The 19408-nt window shown below is 45.8% G+C and overlaps 1 pseudogene; it reads right to left on the bottom strand.

The window, feature by feature from the left end:
• Nucleotides 1-4517: 4517 nt before the first annotated feature.
• On the bottom strand, nt 4518-18805 carry LOC510081 (AFG3-like protein 1; annotated as a pseudogene).
• Between the last annotated feature and the right edge of the window lie 603 nt (nt 18806-19408).

Genomic DNA, 19408 nt, shown 5'->3' with positions numbered 1-19408 from the left:
GGTTAAGAATTGCCTGTCAGTACAGTGCACTTGGGTTCCATCCCTGGTCTGGGGAGATCCCACATGTCACAGAGTAACTAAGCCCACTTACCACAATTATTGAAGCCCAGGCGTCCTAGAGGCTCCACCCTGCACCTAGAGAGTAGCCCCCACTTGCCACACTAGAGAAAAGCCTGTGCACAGCAATGAAGACCCAGCAGAGCCCAAAAATAAATAAACAAACATATAATTTAAATAAAAGAAAAAATTACCTGGGACTTCCCTGGTGGTCCAGTGGGTAAAACTCCTCGCTTCCAATGCAGGGGGCCCAGGTTCTATTCTTGGTCAGACAACTAGATCCCACGTGCCTCAACTAAGGATTCCACATTCCACAACAGAGATCACAGATCCTGTGTCCTGTAACTAAGACCCAGCACAGCCAAACAAATGAATATTTTTTTTAAAAAAGAAATTCTTTGACTTCCAGGTACAAGAATGTTCATAGTAGCATTGCTGCTACTGCTAAGTCGCTTCAGTCGTGTCCGACTCTGTGCGACCCCATAGACGGCAGCCCACCAGGCTCCCCCGTCCCTGGATTCTCCAGGCAAGAATACTGGAGTGGGTTGCCGTTTCCTTCTCCAATGCATGAAAGTGAAAAGGGAAAGTGAAGTCGCTCAGTCGTGTCCGACTCTTAACGACCCCATGGACTTCAGCCTACCAGGCTCCTCCGTCCATGGGATTTTCCAGGCAAGAGTAGTAGAGTGGGGTGCCATTGGCTTCTCCACATAGTAGCATTATTTAAAGTTTAAAAAAAAAAAGAGAAAGAACAACCTAAGTGTTCAATAAAATGCCCTTACAAATCATTAAGGGGAGGGGGGGAAAGCTAAAACTTTAATAGACGAGAAGATGGACTATCATTAAAGTCACGTATTTGAGAATAATTGATGACAAGAGAAGAATTTTCATATATGTGTTTGCTGAGAAATGGAAAACAAAACATTTGGATCCCAATTGACTTACTACAAATGCATGTGTTTTCCATTCTTTTTTGTATGTCCCAATTTTTCTGCATCAAGTGGGGATTTTTGTAAATAGAAGAAATAAAAATTTTTGGAGGGATTCTTTTTCCTCTGGGTAAGTATTTTTATTGTTCTTAAAGAAGTTTAATCAATCTGGTTCAGAAAAAAAGGAGCTAAGGGTAGAGATAAAGAGGTTCCCTTTGAAACACAAAGCTCAGATGGTAAGGAATCTGCCTGCAATGCAGGAATTCTATCCCTAGGTTGGGAAGATCCCCTGGAGAAGGGAATGGCAACCCACTCCAGTACTCTTGCCTGAAGAATTCCATGGACAGAGGAGCCTGGCGAGATACAATCTATGGGGTCACAAAGAGTTGGACACGATTAAGCAACTAACACACAAGGGTAGAGATAACGAGGTTCCCTTTGGAATGCAAAATATGCTAACACCATTTGTGATGAATATTTTCAATATACGATCTGAGGAGAAAACGTCTAGTAAAAACTGCAAATAAGTAGGTGACTTGGCTCCCTAGCAAACCCTATATACTCAGTCCCTCAGTCATGTCCTACTTTTTGTGACCCTGTGGACTGTAGCCCACCAGGCTCCTCTGTCCGTGGAATGTTCCAGGCTGGAGTGGGTTACCATTTCTTCCTCCAGGGGATCTTCCTGACCCAGGGATCAAACCCTTGTCTGTTGCATCAAACCTGTGTCTCGTGTCTCCTGCATTGGCAGGCGGATTCTTTATCCTGGACAAGCCATGAGGCGGACCTTTATGGAATATCACAGGAAGTATGTGTGGGCATCTAAGCGCATTAGAGAAATGTTCCAGAGTGAGGTGATGCTTTTTAGAGAGAGGAGTTAAGACCAGGTTGATGGACTCCCAGCTGTAATTGTCCTATAGGAAGGGGTCCTTCATGGTATTAACACAAGCTTTCTCCAGGAATGTCAGCTTTTCTTGGGCCTCATAAAGAGGGCAATTGGGAAGGAAACATCCCTCAATACGCACTCAGTGTAGAAGTCTCCTCTAGCTAAATTAGCCAGCTTATACTTGCATGCCTCCAGTAATGGAGAGGTCACTACCTGACCAAAAGTCCCATTACATAAAGCAGAAATCTTGTGTTCAAGACAGTGATGTGCTGAGACAACAAGATTGAGCTCTGGAATCAGACAAGACTGCATTTGAATGCTGGCACCTTCACTAACTGGGAGCAGTGTGAGCCTGGGTAGCTGGCTTTCTCCCTGAGCATCATCTGTCAAAGTGAAAATTGATCCTCTGAGATCACAGATAATATTAAGATTCTCTGAACAATGTTAAGAATCCTTTGGTCTCAGGCTCCTGGCAAGGATAGCTGGGATTACTATTCTTGGCTTTGCACTGCTGGAGAAGCAGAGCATAGAGGGGATCACTGTTCACATTCTCACAGTGATGGTACCAAGATTTGAAGCCTGGAGTCTGTCTCCGGAGGCTGTGCTTTAAGGGCTGCTGTGAGTTTTGCAGGCTTACCTTCCATGCTATACACATTCATGGAGCATCAGTTCTCTGCCAGGCATTGCTTTCGGCATGGAGGGCATAGCAGGGAACTAGACAGAGATCCCAGCTTGGGAGGAACAAAAGGCTCTAGGGAAGTGAATCAGGAAATAAGCAACAAACTTGATAACTAAATAAGTGAGATTCTCTAAAAGAGAAAGCAGAGAACTTAGGGGGTAATTGAGAGGTCTGAGCAGGCTGCAATTTTACATAAGATAGTCAGAAAAGGACTTGTTGATAGAACTACCATGAAAGTGAAAATGAAAGTGTTAGTCGCTCGGTCGTGTCCATCTCTTTGTGATCCCACGGACTGTAGCTACCAGGTTTCTCTGTCCACAGATTTCTCCAGGCAAGAATACTGGAGTGGATATCTATTCCCTTCTCCAGGGGATCTAACCTGGGTCTCCTACATTGCAGGCAGATTCTTTACTGTCTGAGCTGCCTTGGAAGCCCACGTGATGTGCTGTGCTTAGTCGCTCATAGTCACTCAGTTGTATCTGACTCTTTCCAACCCCATGGACTGTAGCCCACCAGGTTCCTCTGTCCATGGGGATTCTCCACGAAAGAATACTGGAGTGGGTTGCCATGCCCCGCTCCGGGGGGTCTTCCTAACCCGGGAATCCAACCCAGGTCTCCCGCATTGCAGGCAGATTCTTTACTGAGCCACCAGGGAAGCCCTTATGACCCAGCAAATCCCACTTCTGGGCATATACCCATAGAAAACCATAATTCCAAAAGATACATGCACCTCAGTGTTTATTGCTGCACCATTTAGATTAGCCGAGATATGGAGGCAGCCTGGATGTCCATCCACAGAGGAATGGATAGGGAAGATGTGGCACATATATACAATGGAATATTACTTGGTCATGAAAAGGGAAAGAAATTGTGCCATCTGCAGACACGTGGATGGACCTACAGACTGTCATACAGAGTGAAATATCAGAAAGAAAAGCATTGTGTATTAACATATATGTGGAATCTAGAAAAATGGTATAGATGAACCTATTTGCAAAGCAGAAATGGAGACACAGATGAGGAGAACAAGTATATGGACATTGGGTGGGGAAGGAGAGATGGGTTAAGTTGGGAGATTGGGACTGACATATAAACACTACTGTGTATAAAATGGGCTTTCCAGGTGGCACTAGTGGTAAAGAACCCTCCTGCCAATGCAGGAGATGTTAAGAGACACAGGTTTGATCCCTGGGTGGGGAAGATCCCCTGGAGGAGGGCATGGCAACCCACTCCAGTATTCTTGCCTGGAGAATCCCATGGACAGAGGAGCTTGGTGGGCTACAGTCCATGGGGTCACAAAGAGTCGGACACGACTGAAGTGACCTGGCACGCATGCATAAAATAGGTAACAAATGAGAGCCCACTCTATAGCACAGAGAACTCTACTCAGTGCTCTGTGGTGACCTAAATGGGAAGGAAATCTAAAAAAAAAAGCGGGGGGGAGATATATGTCTACCTATGGCTGGTTCACACTGCTGTACACAAGGAACTAACTCAACATTGTAAAGAAACTATTGAAAAGAAGATGAAAGAAAAGAACTTGTTGACGTTCGATGCTCAGTTGGTCTGGAATGTATTTCCCCACTTTGTTTTCAGATCTCACCTTGAAGGCTGGGGATGGGCCAGAGAGGCTTGTCTCAGCTTGCAAGGAACCTAGTCTTTGCTCTTGCTTCCCTCTGAACTGGGCAGATGCCACGTCCATGGTGAGGATGGAGAGGTGCCTGCCAACTGTCTGCATGACCCCGCCCTGCTCAGCCCGTGTCCACCCTAGCATTCCCTGAGATAATCAGAGTCCCCTCTGCTCCTGGCTGGACTGGTCCCTCCCTGTCCTCCTGATACAGCTTTGCCAGCTTCTCCACCCTCCTCTTTCTCCCACACCCTCATCTAACCTGCCCGGAAATTCTGCGGGCTCCACCTGCACATCTGTCCAGGATCCGCCACCTCTCACCACCTCCATGGCCCACATTCATCATCAGTCCAGCTCAGCCACCTTGTCCTGGATCTCCTGGCTGTCACCCCTGTCCCTCACATTCTGGTTTCCCACAGCGGCCAGAGGGCACCTGGGAACCCCTCAGTCAGGTCAACTCCGTCCTCTGCTCAGAATCCCCCATGGCTCCCACAGCACTTGGTGTAAAAGTCAGGGTCCTCACTGTGACTCACAAGACACGCTCAATTACGTCCTTGCCCTCACCTCCTCCCTCCCTCTCAGACACTCCTTCTACCTCCCTGTTTCTCCTTGCGGTTACTGTTCTAAGCCCATTGCAGGCAATATGGGGATGTTGCCTCTGCTGCTGCTGCTGCTGCTGCTAAGTTGCTTCAGTCATGTCCGACTCTGTGCGACCCCATAGACGGCAGCCCACCAGGCTCCCCCATCCCTGGGATTCTCCAGGCAAGAACACTGGAGTGGGTTTCCATTTCCTTCTCCAATGCATGAAAGTGAAAAGTGAATGTGAGGTCACTCAGTCATGTCCGACTCTTAGCGACCCCATGGACTGCAGCCCACCAGGCTCCTCCATCCATGGGATTTGCCAGGCAAGAGTACTGGAGTGGGGTGCCATTGCCTTCTCCAATGTTGCCTCTACCCCATGCATTTTCTTGACTGATGTCCTAGCTTGTTTCAAGGGTGGATTGGGGATCTTTGCCAAGCTGAAACAAGCCACCCTGATCTACTCTTACTTCTTTCTGGAAGACCTGGGATTTCCCTGGTGGCATAGTGGATAAGAATCTGCCTGCCAGTGCAGGGAACACGGATTCAATCCCTGTTCCTGGAAGATCCCATATGCTGTGGATCAACTAAGCCCAGGAGCCACAACCACTGAGTCTGAGTGTTGCAACTACTGAAGCCCCTGCAATTAGAGCCTGTGCTCCACAACAGTGAGAAGCCCAAGCACCACAACAGAGAGTAGCCCCCCACTTGCCCCAATAAGAGAGAGAGCCTGCGTAACGCATTGAAGACCCAGCAGAGCCAAAAATAAAAAGACATTTAAAAAAAAGACAGAAGCCCTAAACGTAGCTGCAATTTAACCCTGCAGTAGCTGAGAAGCTGTGACTTTGAATTTGCCTCAACATGTCCAAAGTCTGTTTTCCAATTATGACAGGTGAGAGTGCCTGGCCAAAAAGACGTCAGGTTACAGGGCTAGACATTGTCTTATTTGCATAACTGGAACCCATGACAGTTGCACCCATGGACAGATCTCCAGGCGAGTTGCTTGTTTCATGGGAGAGTTGGGACCCAGAAAGTTCTGAGCTTAGGACTCCCCAGGAGGCTCAGATGGTAAAGAACCTACCTGCCAATGCAGGAGACGAGGGTTCGATCCAGGGATCGGGAAGATCCTGTGGAGAAGGAAATGGCAACCCACTCCAGTATTCTTGCCTGGAGAATCCCATGGACAGAGGAGCCTGGAAGGCTACAGTCCATGGGGTCAAAAAGAGCCAGACACGACTTAGTGACTAAACAACAACAACAAAGTCCTGAGCTCAGGGGCATGCCCATGCCAGCCCCATGGTGAGGGTGAGAGCCAAGGAACACACAGAACTGGGACCCAGATGCTTTCCTTTTGTACCAGGAAGCCTCCTCGACACTGGAACTGCTACGCCATCACCATCGGGCCCTCACCACTAACTGACCCTCGATGTGTATGTGGGCCTTTGTGCCCATGAAGCTTCTGGATTCGTGTGTGTGCATGTGCATGCCTGCCACCTGCAGGGCACACGTGTGTGCATTTTGCACCCCTAGTGCATGCGAGAGCCCCACCCTCCTTCTGCTATCTGCTCACATGCCTGTGTGTGCCCGTCAGGGCTGTGGTGTAGCTTCTCCAGCCAGGCAGGGGCCCTGAATCCACACTCACCATGGCCGAGGGAGGCTCCCACATTGCCTGCTGACATCACTGTCTGCTTACTGCCTGAGAGAGGAGGGGCTGAGGGCCAGGGTCCTGTTATACAGGGGGTCCCTGGAGCTGCTGTCCCAGGGGGTCCCCAGACACTAACGAGCCCCCCAGGGCTCAGGCTGGAAACACCCCGCAGGGTTTTTCCCTCCAGGAAACTGGAGACCCCAGGGTCTGCTTCTCCAGCCCACAGGATCTGTTGGTAAAAACAAGTGGGAAAGGACTCATGACAATTTCTTTTTTTGGGTGGTGGTCCCAAATGCACACCTCACTCCATCCATTCCTCCTAGTGACCCTCAGGGCCCAGCAGGTGCTGGACAAGCCTGCTGCCCCAAGGAAGGTGGGCCCTCTATACTCTGCTCTCAAAGCGGGAAGGAAGAAGTGCATCATTTTGATGTTATTCAGTTGCTCAGTTGTGTCTGACTCTTTGCGACCCCACGGACTGTGGCACACCAGGCTTCTCTGTCCGTCACCAACTCCCGAAGTTTGCTCAAACTTATGTCCATCAAGTCAGTGATGCCATCCAACCATCTTATCCTCAGCGTCCCCTTCTCCTCCTGTCTTCAATCTTTCCCAGCATCAGGGTCCTTTCCAGTGAGTCAGTTCTTCGCATCAGGTGGCCAAAGTACTGGAGCTTCATCTTCAGCATCAGTCCTTCCAATGAATATTCAAGGTTGATTTCCTTTAAGATTGACTGGTTTGATCTCCTTGATCAACTAGAAGACTCTCAAGAGTCTTCTCCAGTACCACAGTTTGAAGGTATCAATTCTTCGGCTCTCTGCATTTTTTATTGTCCAGCTCTCACATCTGTACATGACTACTGGAAAAACTATAGCTGTGACTATACAGACTGTTGTCAGCAAAGTAAAGGAGAAAAGCAAAGAGATAGCTACAAAAGGAATGAAGAGGCTGAGCCAAAGTGGAAACAATGCCCAGTTATGGATGTGTCTGGTGGTGAAAATAAGTTCAACGCTGTAAAGAACAATATTGCATAGGAACCTGGAATATTAGGTCCATGAATCAAGGTAAATTAGAAGTATTCAAACACGAGATGGCAAGAGTGAACATCGACATTTTAGGTATCAGTGATGTTGCTGACAATTTTTGTTTGTTTGTTTTAGTCACTAAGTCGTGCCCAACACTTTTGAGACCCCATGGACTGTAGCCATCCAGAATCCCTCTGTCCATGGGATTTCCCAGGCAAGAATACTGAAGTGGGTTTCTATTTCCTTTTCCATGGGATCTTCCTGACCCAGCGATCAAACCCTCATCTGCTACTTTGGCAGGCGGATTCTGTACTGCTGTGAAGTAGTGAAGTCACTCAGTTGTGTCCTACTCTTTGCGACCCCATGGACTGTAGTCTACCAGGCTCCTCTGTTTGTGGGATTTTCCAGGCAAGAATACTGGAGTGGGTTGCCATTTCCTTCTCCAGGAGATCTTCCCAACCCAGGGATCCCGCATTGTAGGCAGACGTTTTACCTCTGAGCCACCAGGGAAGTCCCTATACTGCTGAGCCACCTGGAAAACCTTTGGCCAATATCTCTCACATTATTTTCCCCTCCATCAATTCCTGGTAACCACCACTCTACTCTGTTTATGAGTTCAGCTTTTTTACATTCCCCACATAAGTGAGATCATGCAGTATTTGTCTTTTGGTGTCTGATTTATTTCACTTAGCATAAATGGCCTCAAGGTCCTGTTGTTACAAATGGCAAGGTTTCTGCTGTTACACTTAGCATAAATGACCTCAAGGTCCTGTTGTAACAATTGGCAAGGTTTCTGTTGTTACAAATGGCAAGGTTTCCTTCGATATACCATATTATATACAATATATATACATATATAAAACATTATATATGTTTCTTCTTTGTCTATTTTCATCCAATGCCAGACACTTAGGTTGTTTCCATGTCTTGGCTATTATGAACACTGCTGCAATGAACATAGGAGTCCAAGCTGAGCAATTTAACTTCACGAGTTAAATTTCTCAACTGTACATGAGTCCAGTCTCATGATTTTTCATACCCACCCGTTGTACACCTACAACCCCTGTCATAGTTGAAGGTCCCCCAGAAGCAGACGCTGAGACAAGGATTTGAGTGTAGGTAAGCTTATTTTCCCCATCTATTTCCCATGAAGTGATGGGACCAGATGCCATGATCTTCGTTTTCTGAATGTTGAGCTTTAAGCCAAGCTTTTCACTCTCTTCTTTCACTTTCATCAAGAGGCTTTTTAGTTTCTCTTCACTTTCTGCCATAAGGGTGGTGTCATCTGCATATCTGAGGTTATTGATATTTCTCCCGGCAATCTTGATTCCAGCTTGTGTTCTTTCCAGCTCAGCGTTTCTCATGATGTACTCTGCATAGAAGTTAAATAAGCAGGGTGACAATATACAGCCTTGACGTACTCCTTTTCCTATTTGGAAGCAGTCTGTTGTTCCATGTCCAGTTCTAACTGTTGCTTCCAGACCTGCATATAGGTTTCTCAAGAGGCAGGTCAGGTGGTCTGGTGTTCCCATCTCTTTTGGAATTTTCCACAGTTTATTGTGATCCAGGCAGTCAAAGCATTGGCATAGTCAATAAAGCAGAAATAGATGATTTTCTGGAACTCTCTTGCTTTTTCGATGATCCAGCAGATGTTGGCAATTTGATCTCTGGTTCCTCTGCCTTTTCTAAAACTAGCTTGAACATCAGGAAGTTCACGGTTCACATATTGCTGAAGCCTGGCTTGGAGAATTTTGAGCATTTCTTTACTAGCATGTGAGATGAGTGCAATTTTGCAGTAGTTTTAGCATTCTTTGGTATTGCCTTTCTTTGGGATTGTAATGAAAACTGACCTTTTCCAGTCCTGTGGCCATGTCTGAGTTTTCCAAATTTGCTGGCATATTGAGTGCAGCACTTTCACAGCATCATCTTTCAGGATTTGAAATAGCTCAACTGAAATTCCATCACCTCCACTAGCTTTGTTCGTAGTGATGCTCTCTAAGGCCCACTTGACTTCACATTCCAGGATGTCTGGCTCTAGGTGAGTGATCACACCATCATGATTATCTTGGTCGTGAAGATCTTTTTTTGTACAGTTCTTCTGTGTATTCTTGCCACCTCTTCTTAATATCTTCTGCTTCTGTTAGGTCCATACCATTTCTGTCCTTTATCCAGCCCATCTTTGCATGAAATGTTCCCTTGGTGTCTCTAATTTTCTTGAAGAGATCTCTAGTCTTTCCCATTCTGCTGTTTTCCTCTATTTCTTTGCATTGATTGCTGAGAAAGGCTTTCTTATCTCTTCTTGCTATTCTTTGGAACTCTGCATTCAGATGCTTATATCTTTCCTTTTCTCCTTTGCTTTTCACTTCTCTTCTTTTCACAGCTATTTGTAAGGCCTCCCAAGACAGCCATTTTGCTTTTTTGCATTTCTTGTCTGAAATGCAGTACTTGGATGCAATCTCAAAAACGACAGAATGATCCCTGTTCGTTTCCAAGGCAAACCATTCAATATCACAGTAATCCAAGTCTATGCCCCAATCAGTAATGCTGAAGAAGCTGAAGTTGAACGGTTCTATGAAGACCTACAAGACCTTTTAGAACTAACACCCAAAAAAGATGTCCTTTTCATTATAGGGGACTGGAATGCAAAAGTAGGAAGTCAAGAAACACCTGGAGTAACAGGCAAATTTGGCCTTGGAATACGGAATGAAGCAGGGCAAAGGCTAATAGAGTTTTGCCAAGAGAATGCACTGGTCATAGCAAACACCTTCTTCCAATAACACAAGAGAAGACTCTACACATGGACATCATCAGATGGTCAACACCGAAATCAGATTGATTATATTCTTTGCAGCCAAAGATGGAGAAGCTCTATACAGTCAGCAAAAACAAGATCGAGAGCTGACTGTGGCTCAGATCATGAACTCCTTATCGCCAAATTCAGACTTAAATTGAAGAAAGTAGGGAAAACCACTAGACCATTCAGGTATGACCTAAATCAAACCCCTTATGATTATACAGTGGAAGTGAGAAATAGATTTAAGGGACTAGATCTGATAGAGTACCTGATGAACTATGGATGGAGGTTCGTGACATTGTACAGGAGACAGGGATTAAGACCATCCCCATGGAAAAGATATGCAACCATGCCCTCTGAACTCCAAACCCATAAATCCAACAATTAAAAACCAATCAGTGTCAAAACGATGCCTTCAAAAATTCCCTCCTCCATAAAGTAATGAAAGTGAAAGTGTTAGTCCCTCAGTCATGTCTGACTCTTTGTGATCCCATGGACTGTAGCTCACCAGGCTCCTCTGTCCATGGAATTCTCCAGGCAAGAATACTAGAGTGGGTTGCCATGCCCTCCTCCAGGGGATCTTCCTGACCCAGGGATAAAACCCAGATCGCCAGCATTTCAGGCAGATTCTTTACAATTTGAGCCACCAGGGAAACCCCTAAAAAAGCAATGAGAAAACTAAAAATAGATAGTGGTACTGATGGCATAATCTTGTAAATATACTACAATCCCCTGAATGGTGCACTTTAAATATGTGAATTTTATAGTATTTGAATTATATTTCAATTTAAAAAATCAATCAATGTAATCTACCATATTATCAAACTAAAGAAGAAAACTTATATATTGACACAGAAAAAGCACTTGACAAAATCCATCACTATTAGTACACTAGTAATAAGAGACTTCCACAACTTGATATACTTCTACCCAAAACCTACAGCTAACACTTTACTTAATGGTGAAAGATTTAATGTTTTCCCTCTAAAATGTAAAACAAGACCAGGATGTCTCCTTTCACCACATCTATTCAATATTGTATTGAAGTCAAGTCTCATAAAATAAGGCAAGGAATTCCTAGCAAAACATAAAAGAAAAAGCATTTTGACTGGGCTTTAGTAAAACTAGAAATGTCTGCGTTATGAAAGATACAGTTAGAAGAGTGAAAAGTTAAGACATTTGAAATAAAGATATTTGCAAATATCTGACAAAAGATTGTTATCTAGAACATATAGAGAACTCCAAAAATCAACAGTAAGAAAACAAAAAAAGTCTTCAGTTGGGTTCAGTTCAGTCGCTTAGTTGTGTCCAACTCTTTGTGACCCCATGAACCACAGCACACCAGGCCTCCCTGTCCACCACCAACTCCCGGAGTTCACCCAAACCCATGTCCATCGAGTCGGTGATGCCATCCAACCATCTCATCCTCTGCCATCCCCTTCTCCTCCTGCCCTCAATCTTTCCCAGCATCAGGGTCTTTTCAAATGAGTCAGCTGTTCGCATCAGGTAGCCAAAATACTGGAGTTTCAACTTCAACATCAGTCCTTCCAGTGAACACCCAGGACTGATCTCTTTTAGGATGGACTGGGATTATTGATATTTCTCCCGGCAATCTTGATTCCAGCTTAAAAATGGACAAAACAGGGACTTCCCTAGTGGTCCAGTGGTTAAGAATCCCCCTTGTAATGCAGAGAACACTGGTTTGATCTCTGATCCTGGAAAATCCCACACGCCATGAGGCAACTAAGCCTGCATGCCCTAGAGCCTACGCTCCACACAAGAGGGACCACCATTATGAGAAACCTCACAGCACAGCTAGAGTGTAGCCCCTGCTCACTACAACTAGAGAAAGCCCACATGCAGCCAAAGGAAGACCCAGTGCAGCCAAAAATAAAATAAACTAATTTTTTTAAATGGACAAAACACACAAGACAAACATTTCACTAAAGAGGATATACAGATGGCAAATAAATACATGAAAATATGATCAAATCATTAGCCATTAGGGAAATGCATATAAAAACCTCAATTAGATACATCTGTGTATCTAATCAGAGAAGACAATGGCACCCCACTCTAGTACTCTTGCCTGGAAAATCCCATGGATGGAGGAGCCTGGTAGGCTGCAGTCCATGGGGTCGCTAAGAGTCGGACACAATTGAGTGACCTCACATTCACTTTTCACTTTCACGCATTTGGAGAAGGAAATGGCAACCCACTCCAGTGTTCTTGCCTGGAGAATCCCAGGGACTGGGGAGCCTGGTGGGCTGCCGTCTATGGGGTCGCACAGAGTCGGACACGACTGAAGCGACTGAGCAGCAGCAGCAGCAGTGCATCTAATAAAATGGCAAAAGATAAAAACAAAACAACAACAATAACAAAACTTGACGATACCAAGTGCCAATGAGGATGTGGAACTGGAGGTTTCAGACATTGTTGTAAATGCAAAATTGCATATAGCCTCTCTTGAAAACAATGTGGAAGTTTCTTATAAAGTTAAACATCTTTACCATATGGGCCAATAATTCCACTTCTACATATTTTTCCTAGGAAATGAAAACATACATCCACACAAAAACCTATCCATGAAATGTTTATGACAGCCATATTTAAAACTGCCAGAAACTGGTCACAATGCCGATGTCCTTCAATAAGTAAAGGGTTAAACAAACTGTGATATATCCTTATAGTGGAATACTACTCAGAAATGAAAAATAGAAACTTACTGAAACATGGAAGAAAAGCTATGACAAAACTAGACAGTGTATTAAAAAGCAGAGACATCACTTTGCCAGTAAAGGTCCCTATAGTCAAAGCTATGGTTTTTCCCGTAGTCATGTATGGATGTGAGAGTTGGACCATAAAGAAGGCTGAACACCGAAGAACTGATACTTTTGAACTGTGGTGTTAGGGAAGACTCTTGAGAGTCCCTTGGACAGCAAGGAGATCAAATCAGTCAATTCCAAAGGAAATCAACCCTGAATATTCATTGGAAGAACTGATGTTGAAGCTGAAGTTCCAATACTTGGCCACCTGATGCGAAGAGCAAACTCACTGGAAAAGACCCTGACGCTGGAAAGATTGAGGGCAGGAGGAGAAGGGGGTGACAGAGGATGAGATGGTTGGATGGCATCACTGACTCGATGGACATGAATTTGAGCAAACTCCAGGAGACAGTGAAGGATAGGGAAGCCTGGCATGCTGCAGTCCATGGGGTTCTCAAGGAGTCAGACAGAGAACTTAGCAACTGAGCAACAACTGAAACATGAATCAAAGGAGGCGGAGTGACTGTTTAGTAGTTGTTTCCACAGAATTCCTGCTTCCACAAAACTGATAACCCTTAAATATACCCCACCCCCCAGTTCCAGATCAGAGACTGATTGCTTTAAGAAATAAGCACATTCTTTTTTTCTTTTTGGTGGTAAAGCTGAATTAGCTGATGCACTATCAAAGGTGTCAAAAACTTAAAGATTGTTGAGAGGCAAAACCCAACAATTTTATTTCAAGATAGCAAGTTGCCCTGGCATACAAAAAAAAAACACAGAAAAAGTTTATTTGGTGGTCACTGCATGAATCTTGAAACCAAATTCCAGATTGATGATACTGATAAAAGATGGTAGTTATTAATTAATCCATGTTCAGTTCAGTCGCTCAGTCATGTCCAACTCTTTGCAACCCCGAGACCCCATGGACTGCAGCATGCCAGGATTCCCTGTCCTTTACCAACTCCCAGACCTTATTCAAACTCATGTCCATCGAGTCGGTGATGCCATCCAACCATCTCATCCTCTGTCATCCCCTTCTCCTCCCACCTTCAATCTTTCCCAGCATCAGGGTCTTTTCAAAAGAGTCAGTTCTTCACATCAGGTGGCCAAATTATTGGAGTTTCATTTTCAGCATCAGTCCTTTCAATGAATATTCAGGACTGATTTCCTTTAGGATGGACTGGTTTGATCTCTTTGCAGTCTGCGGGACTCTCAAGAGTCTTCTTCAATACCACAGTTCAAAAGCATCAGTTCTTTGGTGCTCAGCTTTCTTTATAGTCCAACTCTCACATCCATACATGACTACTGGAAAAACCATAGCTTTGACTAGACAGACCTTTGTTGGCAAAGTAATGTCTCTGCTTTATAATATGCTGTCTAGGTTGGTAATAGCTTTTCTTCCAAGGAGCAAGCGTCTTTTAATTTCATGGCTGCAGTCACCATCTGCAGTGATTTTGAAGCCCAAAGAAATAAAGTCTCTCACTGTTTCCATAGTTTCTCCATCTATTTGCTATGATGAGATGGGACCGGATGCCATGATCTTAGTTTTTGAATGTTGAATTTTAAGCCAACTTTTTTACTCTCCTCTTTCACTTTCATCAAGAGGCTCTTTAGATCTTCTTCACTTTCTGCCATAAAGTTGGTGTCACCTATGTATTTGAGGTTGTTGATATTTCTCCCAGCAATCTTGACTCCAGCTTGTGCTTCATCCAGCCCAGCATTTCACATGATGTACTCTGCATAGAAGTTAAATAAGCAGGGTGACAATATACAGTCTTGTTGTACTCCTTTCCCTATTTGGAACCAGTCTGTTCTTCCATATACAGTTCTAACTGTTGCTTCTTGACCTGCATACAGATTTCTCAGGAGACAGGTAAGGTGGTCTGGTATTCCCATCTCTTTCAGAATTTTCCACAGTTTATTGTGATCCACATGGTCAAAGGCTTTGGTGTAGTCAGTAAAGCAGAAGTAGATGTTTTTCTGGAACTCTCTTGCTTTTCAATTACTCAGAGGATGATGGCAATTTGATCTCTGGTTCCTCTCCCTTTCTAAATCCAGCTTTAACATCTAGAAGTTCATGGTTCACATACTGCTGAAGCCTGGCTTGGAGAATTTTGAGCATTACTTTGCTACCGTGTGAGATGAGTGCAGTTGTGCAGTAATTTGAAGATTCTTTGGCATTGACTTTCTTTGGGATTGGAATGAAAACTGACCTTTTCCAGTCCTGTGGCCACTGATGAGTTTTCCAAATTTGCTGGCATATTGAGTGCAGCACTTCCACAGCATCATCTTTTAGGATTTGAAATAGCTCACCTGGAATTCCATCCCGTTATCCACGCTAGCCCACTGCAAACTAATTTACATTGCCCGCCAGAACTCTCCCACATAACCTTGTTATGGGTGGGGACTCCAGTGCTGGCTCCTGACAATCGTATATACATAAATGAGTCTCTGTTAGTACGGACACCTCCTTCTCACTCCCCATAGGATTTAAGTTCTAGTTTCAGCCATCTTATGGGTTAAACGTGCTTGTTCTAACAGAGAACTATTTAGATGTTGTCAAGCAAGATTTTCTTTATTTGATGGTAACAACAGAGGCTACAGTTTAGTACTTAAACCAGCAGTTAATAGGGACCTTCTATTCGGCTGCCGTCTATGGGGTCACAGAGTCGGACACGACTGAAGCGACTTAGCAGCAGCAGCAGCATTCAGGCAGAATAACTAAAAGCAGCTGTGAAAACTGCAAAGAAAACTAGAGGCAGGACAAGAGGCAGTGAAAGCCTGACTGCTGTAAGCTGGTACACACCCCTGCATTTCAGCAAGCACAGGAAAGCCAAAGTCACTGACTGCTTTCCTCACTGACTTGAATTGACAGTTTCTTCTCCAACCATCTTGTTACTGGTTGCATTCTACTGCTGCTGCTACTGCTAAGTCGCTTCAGTCGTGTCCGACTCCATGCGACCCCATAGACGGCAGCCCACCAGGCCCCGCAGTCCCTGGGATTCTCCAGGCAAGAACACTGGAGTGGGTTTCCATTTCCTTCTCCAATGTGTGAAAGTGAAAAGTGAAAGTGAAGTCGCTCAGTCGTGTCTGACTCTTTGCAACCCCATGCACTGCAGCCCACCAGGCTCCTCTGTCCGTGGGATTTTCCAGGCAAGAGTACTGGAGTAGGGTGCCATTGCTTCAGGTTGCATGTGCTTTAATTTGCTTCCTGGGGGTCCCGGAGGCTGCTCTCCAGGCAGAGGCGCCAGGCTGGGCTCTCCTGCAGCAGGCCCCCCATGCCAGCCCTGCAGACCCTCGGGAAGGGCCGTGTCCTCCTCCAGGCCTCCCGTGCCCTCCACGAGCTCCTCGTAGGTGATCTTCTCAGCGAACAGCCGCGGCCCAAGCAGCTCCACCATGTCAGCCTGCTCCAGCACCTCCTTCTTCAGCAGCCGCCTGCCCACCTTGTCCACCTGCTCACAGTAGCATATAAGCAGGTCCAGAGTGCATGCAAGCGCGGAGCCGATGAGCTACCGCACCTCCTCGTCTATGAACTGGGCCATGGCCTCGCTGAATGGCTTCTCCACCAGCGCCTCTCCTGGCCACGGGAGGTCGAAGGACACCTGGCCCAGCTTCTCGCTCATCCCGAACTGCATGATCTGAGCCTAGGCGCTCTGGGTGACCTTCCTCAGGTCATCCTGGGCCCCCGTGGTGACCCGCCCGAAAAACAGCTGCTCAGCCATGCGGCTGCCCAACATGGCACACAAGCGGTCAAAGAGCTGCTCCGGTGTGTACAGGTACTACTCCCTGGGCAGGCACTGGGCATAGCTGAGCCCCTTGCCCCGGGGGACAATGGACACCTTGAGCAGGGAGTCTGCATGTTCCAGGAACCAGCCCACCACCTCACGGCCAGCCTCGTGGTAGGCCACCATCATCTTCTCGCAGGGCTGCAGGACCTGTGTCTTCTTCTCAAGGCCTCCAATGACCCTCTGGATGGCCTGCTCGAAGTGCTTCTCCCCGACACAGGGGTTTAGGTGGCGGGTGGCAATCAGGGCGGCTTCGTTGCAAACATTAGAAATATCAGCACCTGTGAAGCCTGGAGTGAGGGCCGCAAGCTTCCTCACCAGGGCATCCTTGCTGAGGCTCTTGTCCAACTTGAGTGGACGCAGGTGGACCCTGAAGATAGACGACCTGCCTTTGATGTCCGGGGGGCCAGTGTAAATCTGATGGTCGAAGCGGCCCGGCCGCATCAGGGCTGGGTCAAGGACGTGGGGACGGTTGGTGCTGGCCAGCACGATGACGTTCGTGGTAGAGTTGAATCCGTCCATCTCCACGAGCAGCTGGTTCAGGGTGTTCTGCTCACTCCGGCCTCCAAAGTGCCTGCAGCCACGCTTCTGCCAATTGCATCAATCTCATCAACAAACAAGATACAGGGAGCATTTTTCCAGGCCATTGCAAACATGTCATGAACCCAAGCTGGGCCAACACGAACAAACATCTCCAGGAACTCAGACCCATTCATGGTGATGAAGGGCACACCAGCCTCCCCCATGATTGCCTTGGGGAGAAGCGTCTTGCCAGTACCAGGAGGACCTGTGAGCAGGGCTCCCTTTGGAATTTTGGCCCCAAGGTCCTGGTACTGTTTGGAATTCTTCAGGGAATTCACAAACTCCGTGATCTCCAGCTTGGCCTCTTCGCAACCAGCCACGTCTGCAAACCGCACACCGATGTCATCCTTGATGGTCTTGGCTATTGTCTCAGCAATGCCAAAGAGGCCCCCTCCTCGCCCACCATGCCCAGCCCCCATCAGACCCCTCCTCATGGCATAGAGGAAGATGCCAATCAGGAGAAGGGTGGGCACCAGGCTTCACAAGAAAGTCCCATCACTCTCTAGTTAAATATAAAGAATCAGTCTTCATAGTAGAATCATCTTTTCAGAAGAGCTATACACAATACATTCAAAACCACTGACTGTTTTTTCTTCTTTGTTTCCTTGAACTTGTAGGTGGTTGAATCTCTTGTGTTTCTTCTTTTTCACCAGATATGGGCTGTTTGAAAACTATTTCATTATCTTTATCATCATCATTCATTTTAGCCACTTCAGATTTTTGTTTTTCCAAAAATGTTGGTGTACAAATTGGTGTGGGACCCTGGCTATCTACAGCCTTCTCAGGGGTGTTAGGAGTGACTGAAGCTGCTTTCTTCTTACATACAACCTGGTGCTTTCTGGAATTTCAAGGACCAGTGTTCGAGCATTTTCCTCATTTTTATGTAAGACCTTAACCAATGAAGGGAAACTATAATCAATTCTCTTTTTAGCCAGTCTCTTCCTGAGTAATTTTTCCTCCGTTTTAAACCACTCCTCCATCCATAGCTTTTAAAGAAGCGACTGATTCTGATGGTACCATTTCACTGCTGGATATGATGACCTTTTAAATAGTATATGCCACTCTCAAAAAGTTCTTCATGTATCTTTTCAGGTGGTATAAAATGACACTTCAAGAGTCTTTCACCAAAAAGGTAGCTGTTCATTGTTTCAGCAGCTATTTTGGCAACATCTTCAGACTCAAACTCCACAAAGCCATAGCCTTTGCTACTTCCAGTCTTTTTTACCCCTGGACAGTCTGAATTTTGTAACAGTGCCAAACTGGAAGAAATATACTCAGATCTGGGTTTCATAAAGTGATGGTGGTAAGCAAACCTGAGCCACCTCCTTTTTAAATTTGGCATCCTCCTGTAGGTTTAGGGACAGGAGTGGCTTAGCTGGGTCATTGAAGGCTGCCATTCCACCAACTTGTACGCAGATGAGAAATCAACACATTCTATATCCCATTGCCGTAGTGATTGGCTAGTGCCGTGATGTTCAAAAGCAAGTTTTCATTGCTTGGCAATTGGCAACATCTGGAAACATTTTTGGTTATCACTGTGGAAGAGTGGATGCTGCTGGCATCTAGTGGGTGGAGGTCAGGGATGCTGTTAAACATCCTACAGTGCAAAGGACAACCTTCTACAGCAAAGAGTGATTTGGCCCTAAATGCCAGTATTACCAACATTGAGGGACACTAGGCTAGAGGATAAATATGTGACCCAGTTGAAGTCAATACAAAATCAACCCCAAGACTAAAAGCTTCTCAACTCTCTGGAATGTACAAGATGGTCTATGATCCTTACACCTATTTTGTTAACACAGAGAGGGAAGATCAGAGCTGTGGAGGTGGGAAGAGAAGCCAGGTTGAGTATCATGTGGAGCCTGGGGGTGAAATGTTGACCTCATTTGAGCCACTAGATGAAATCTCCCCTGAAGCTGGTCCTTTTCAGTTATATGAATCGGTTGGTTTTTGTTTGTTTTAGCTAGCTGGGTAGACTTTTGTGTTACCTGCAACCAAGAGTGCACCAGCTGACAGGAATGAACACTAAACTTCCTCTTTCCTGGAGGAGCCCAGTCTAAACACAGC

Source organism: Bos taurus, chromosome 7 (genome assembly GCF_002263795.3).
Source record: "Bos taurus isolate L1 Dominette 01449 registration number 42190680 breed Hereford chromosome 7, ARS-UCD2.0, whole genome shotgun sequence".
Lineage (NCBI taxonomy): Eukaryota > Metazoa > Chordata > Mammalia > Artiodactyla > Bovidae > Bos > Bos taurus.
The sequence above is the reverse complement of the archived record's forward strand: the minus strand, read 5'-3'. Positions and strand labels throughout refer to the sequence as shown.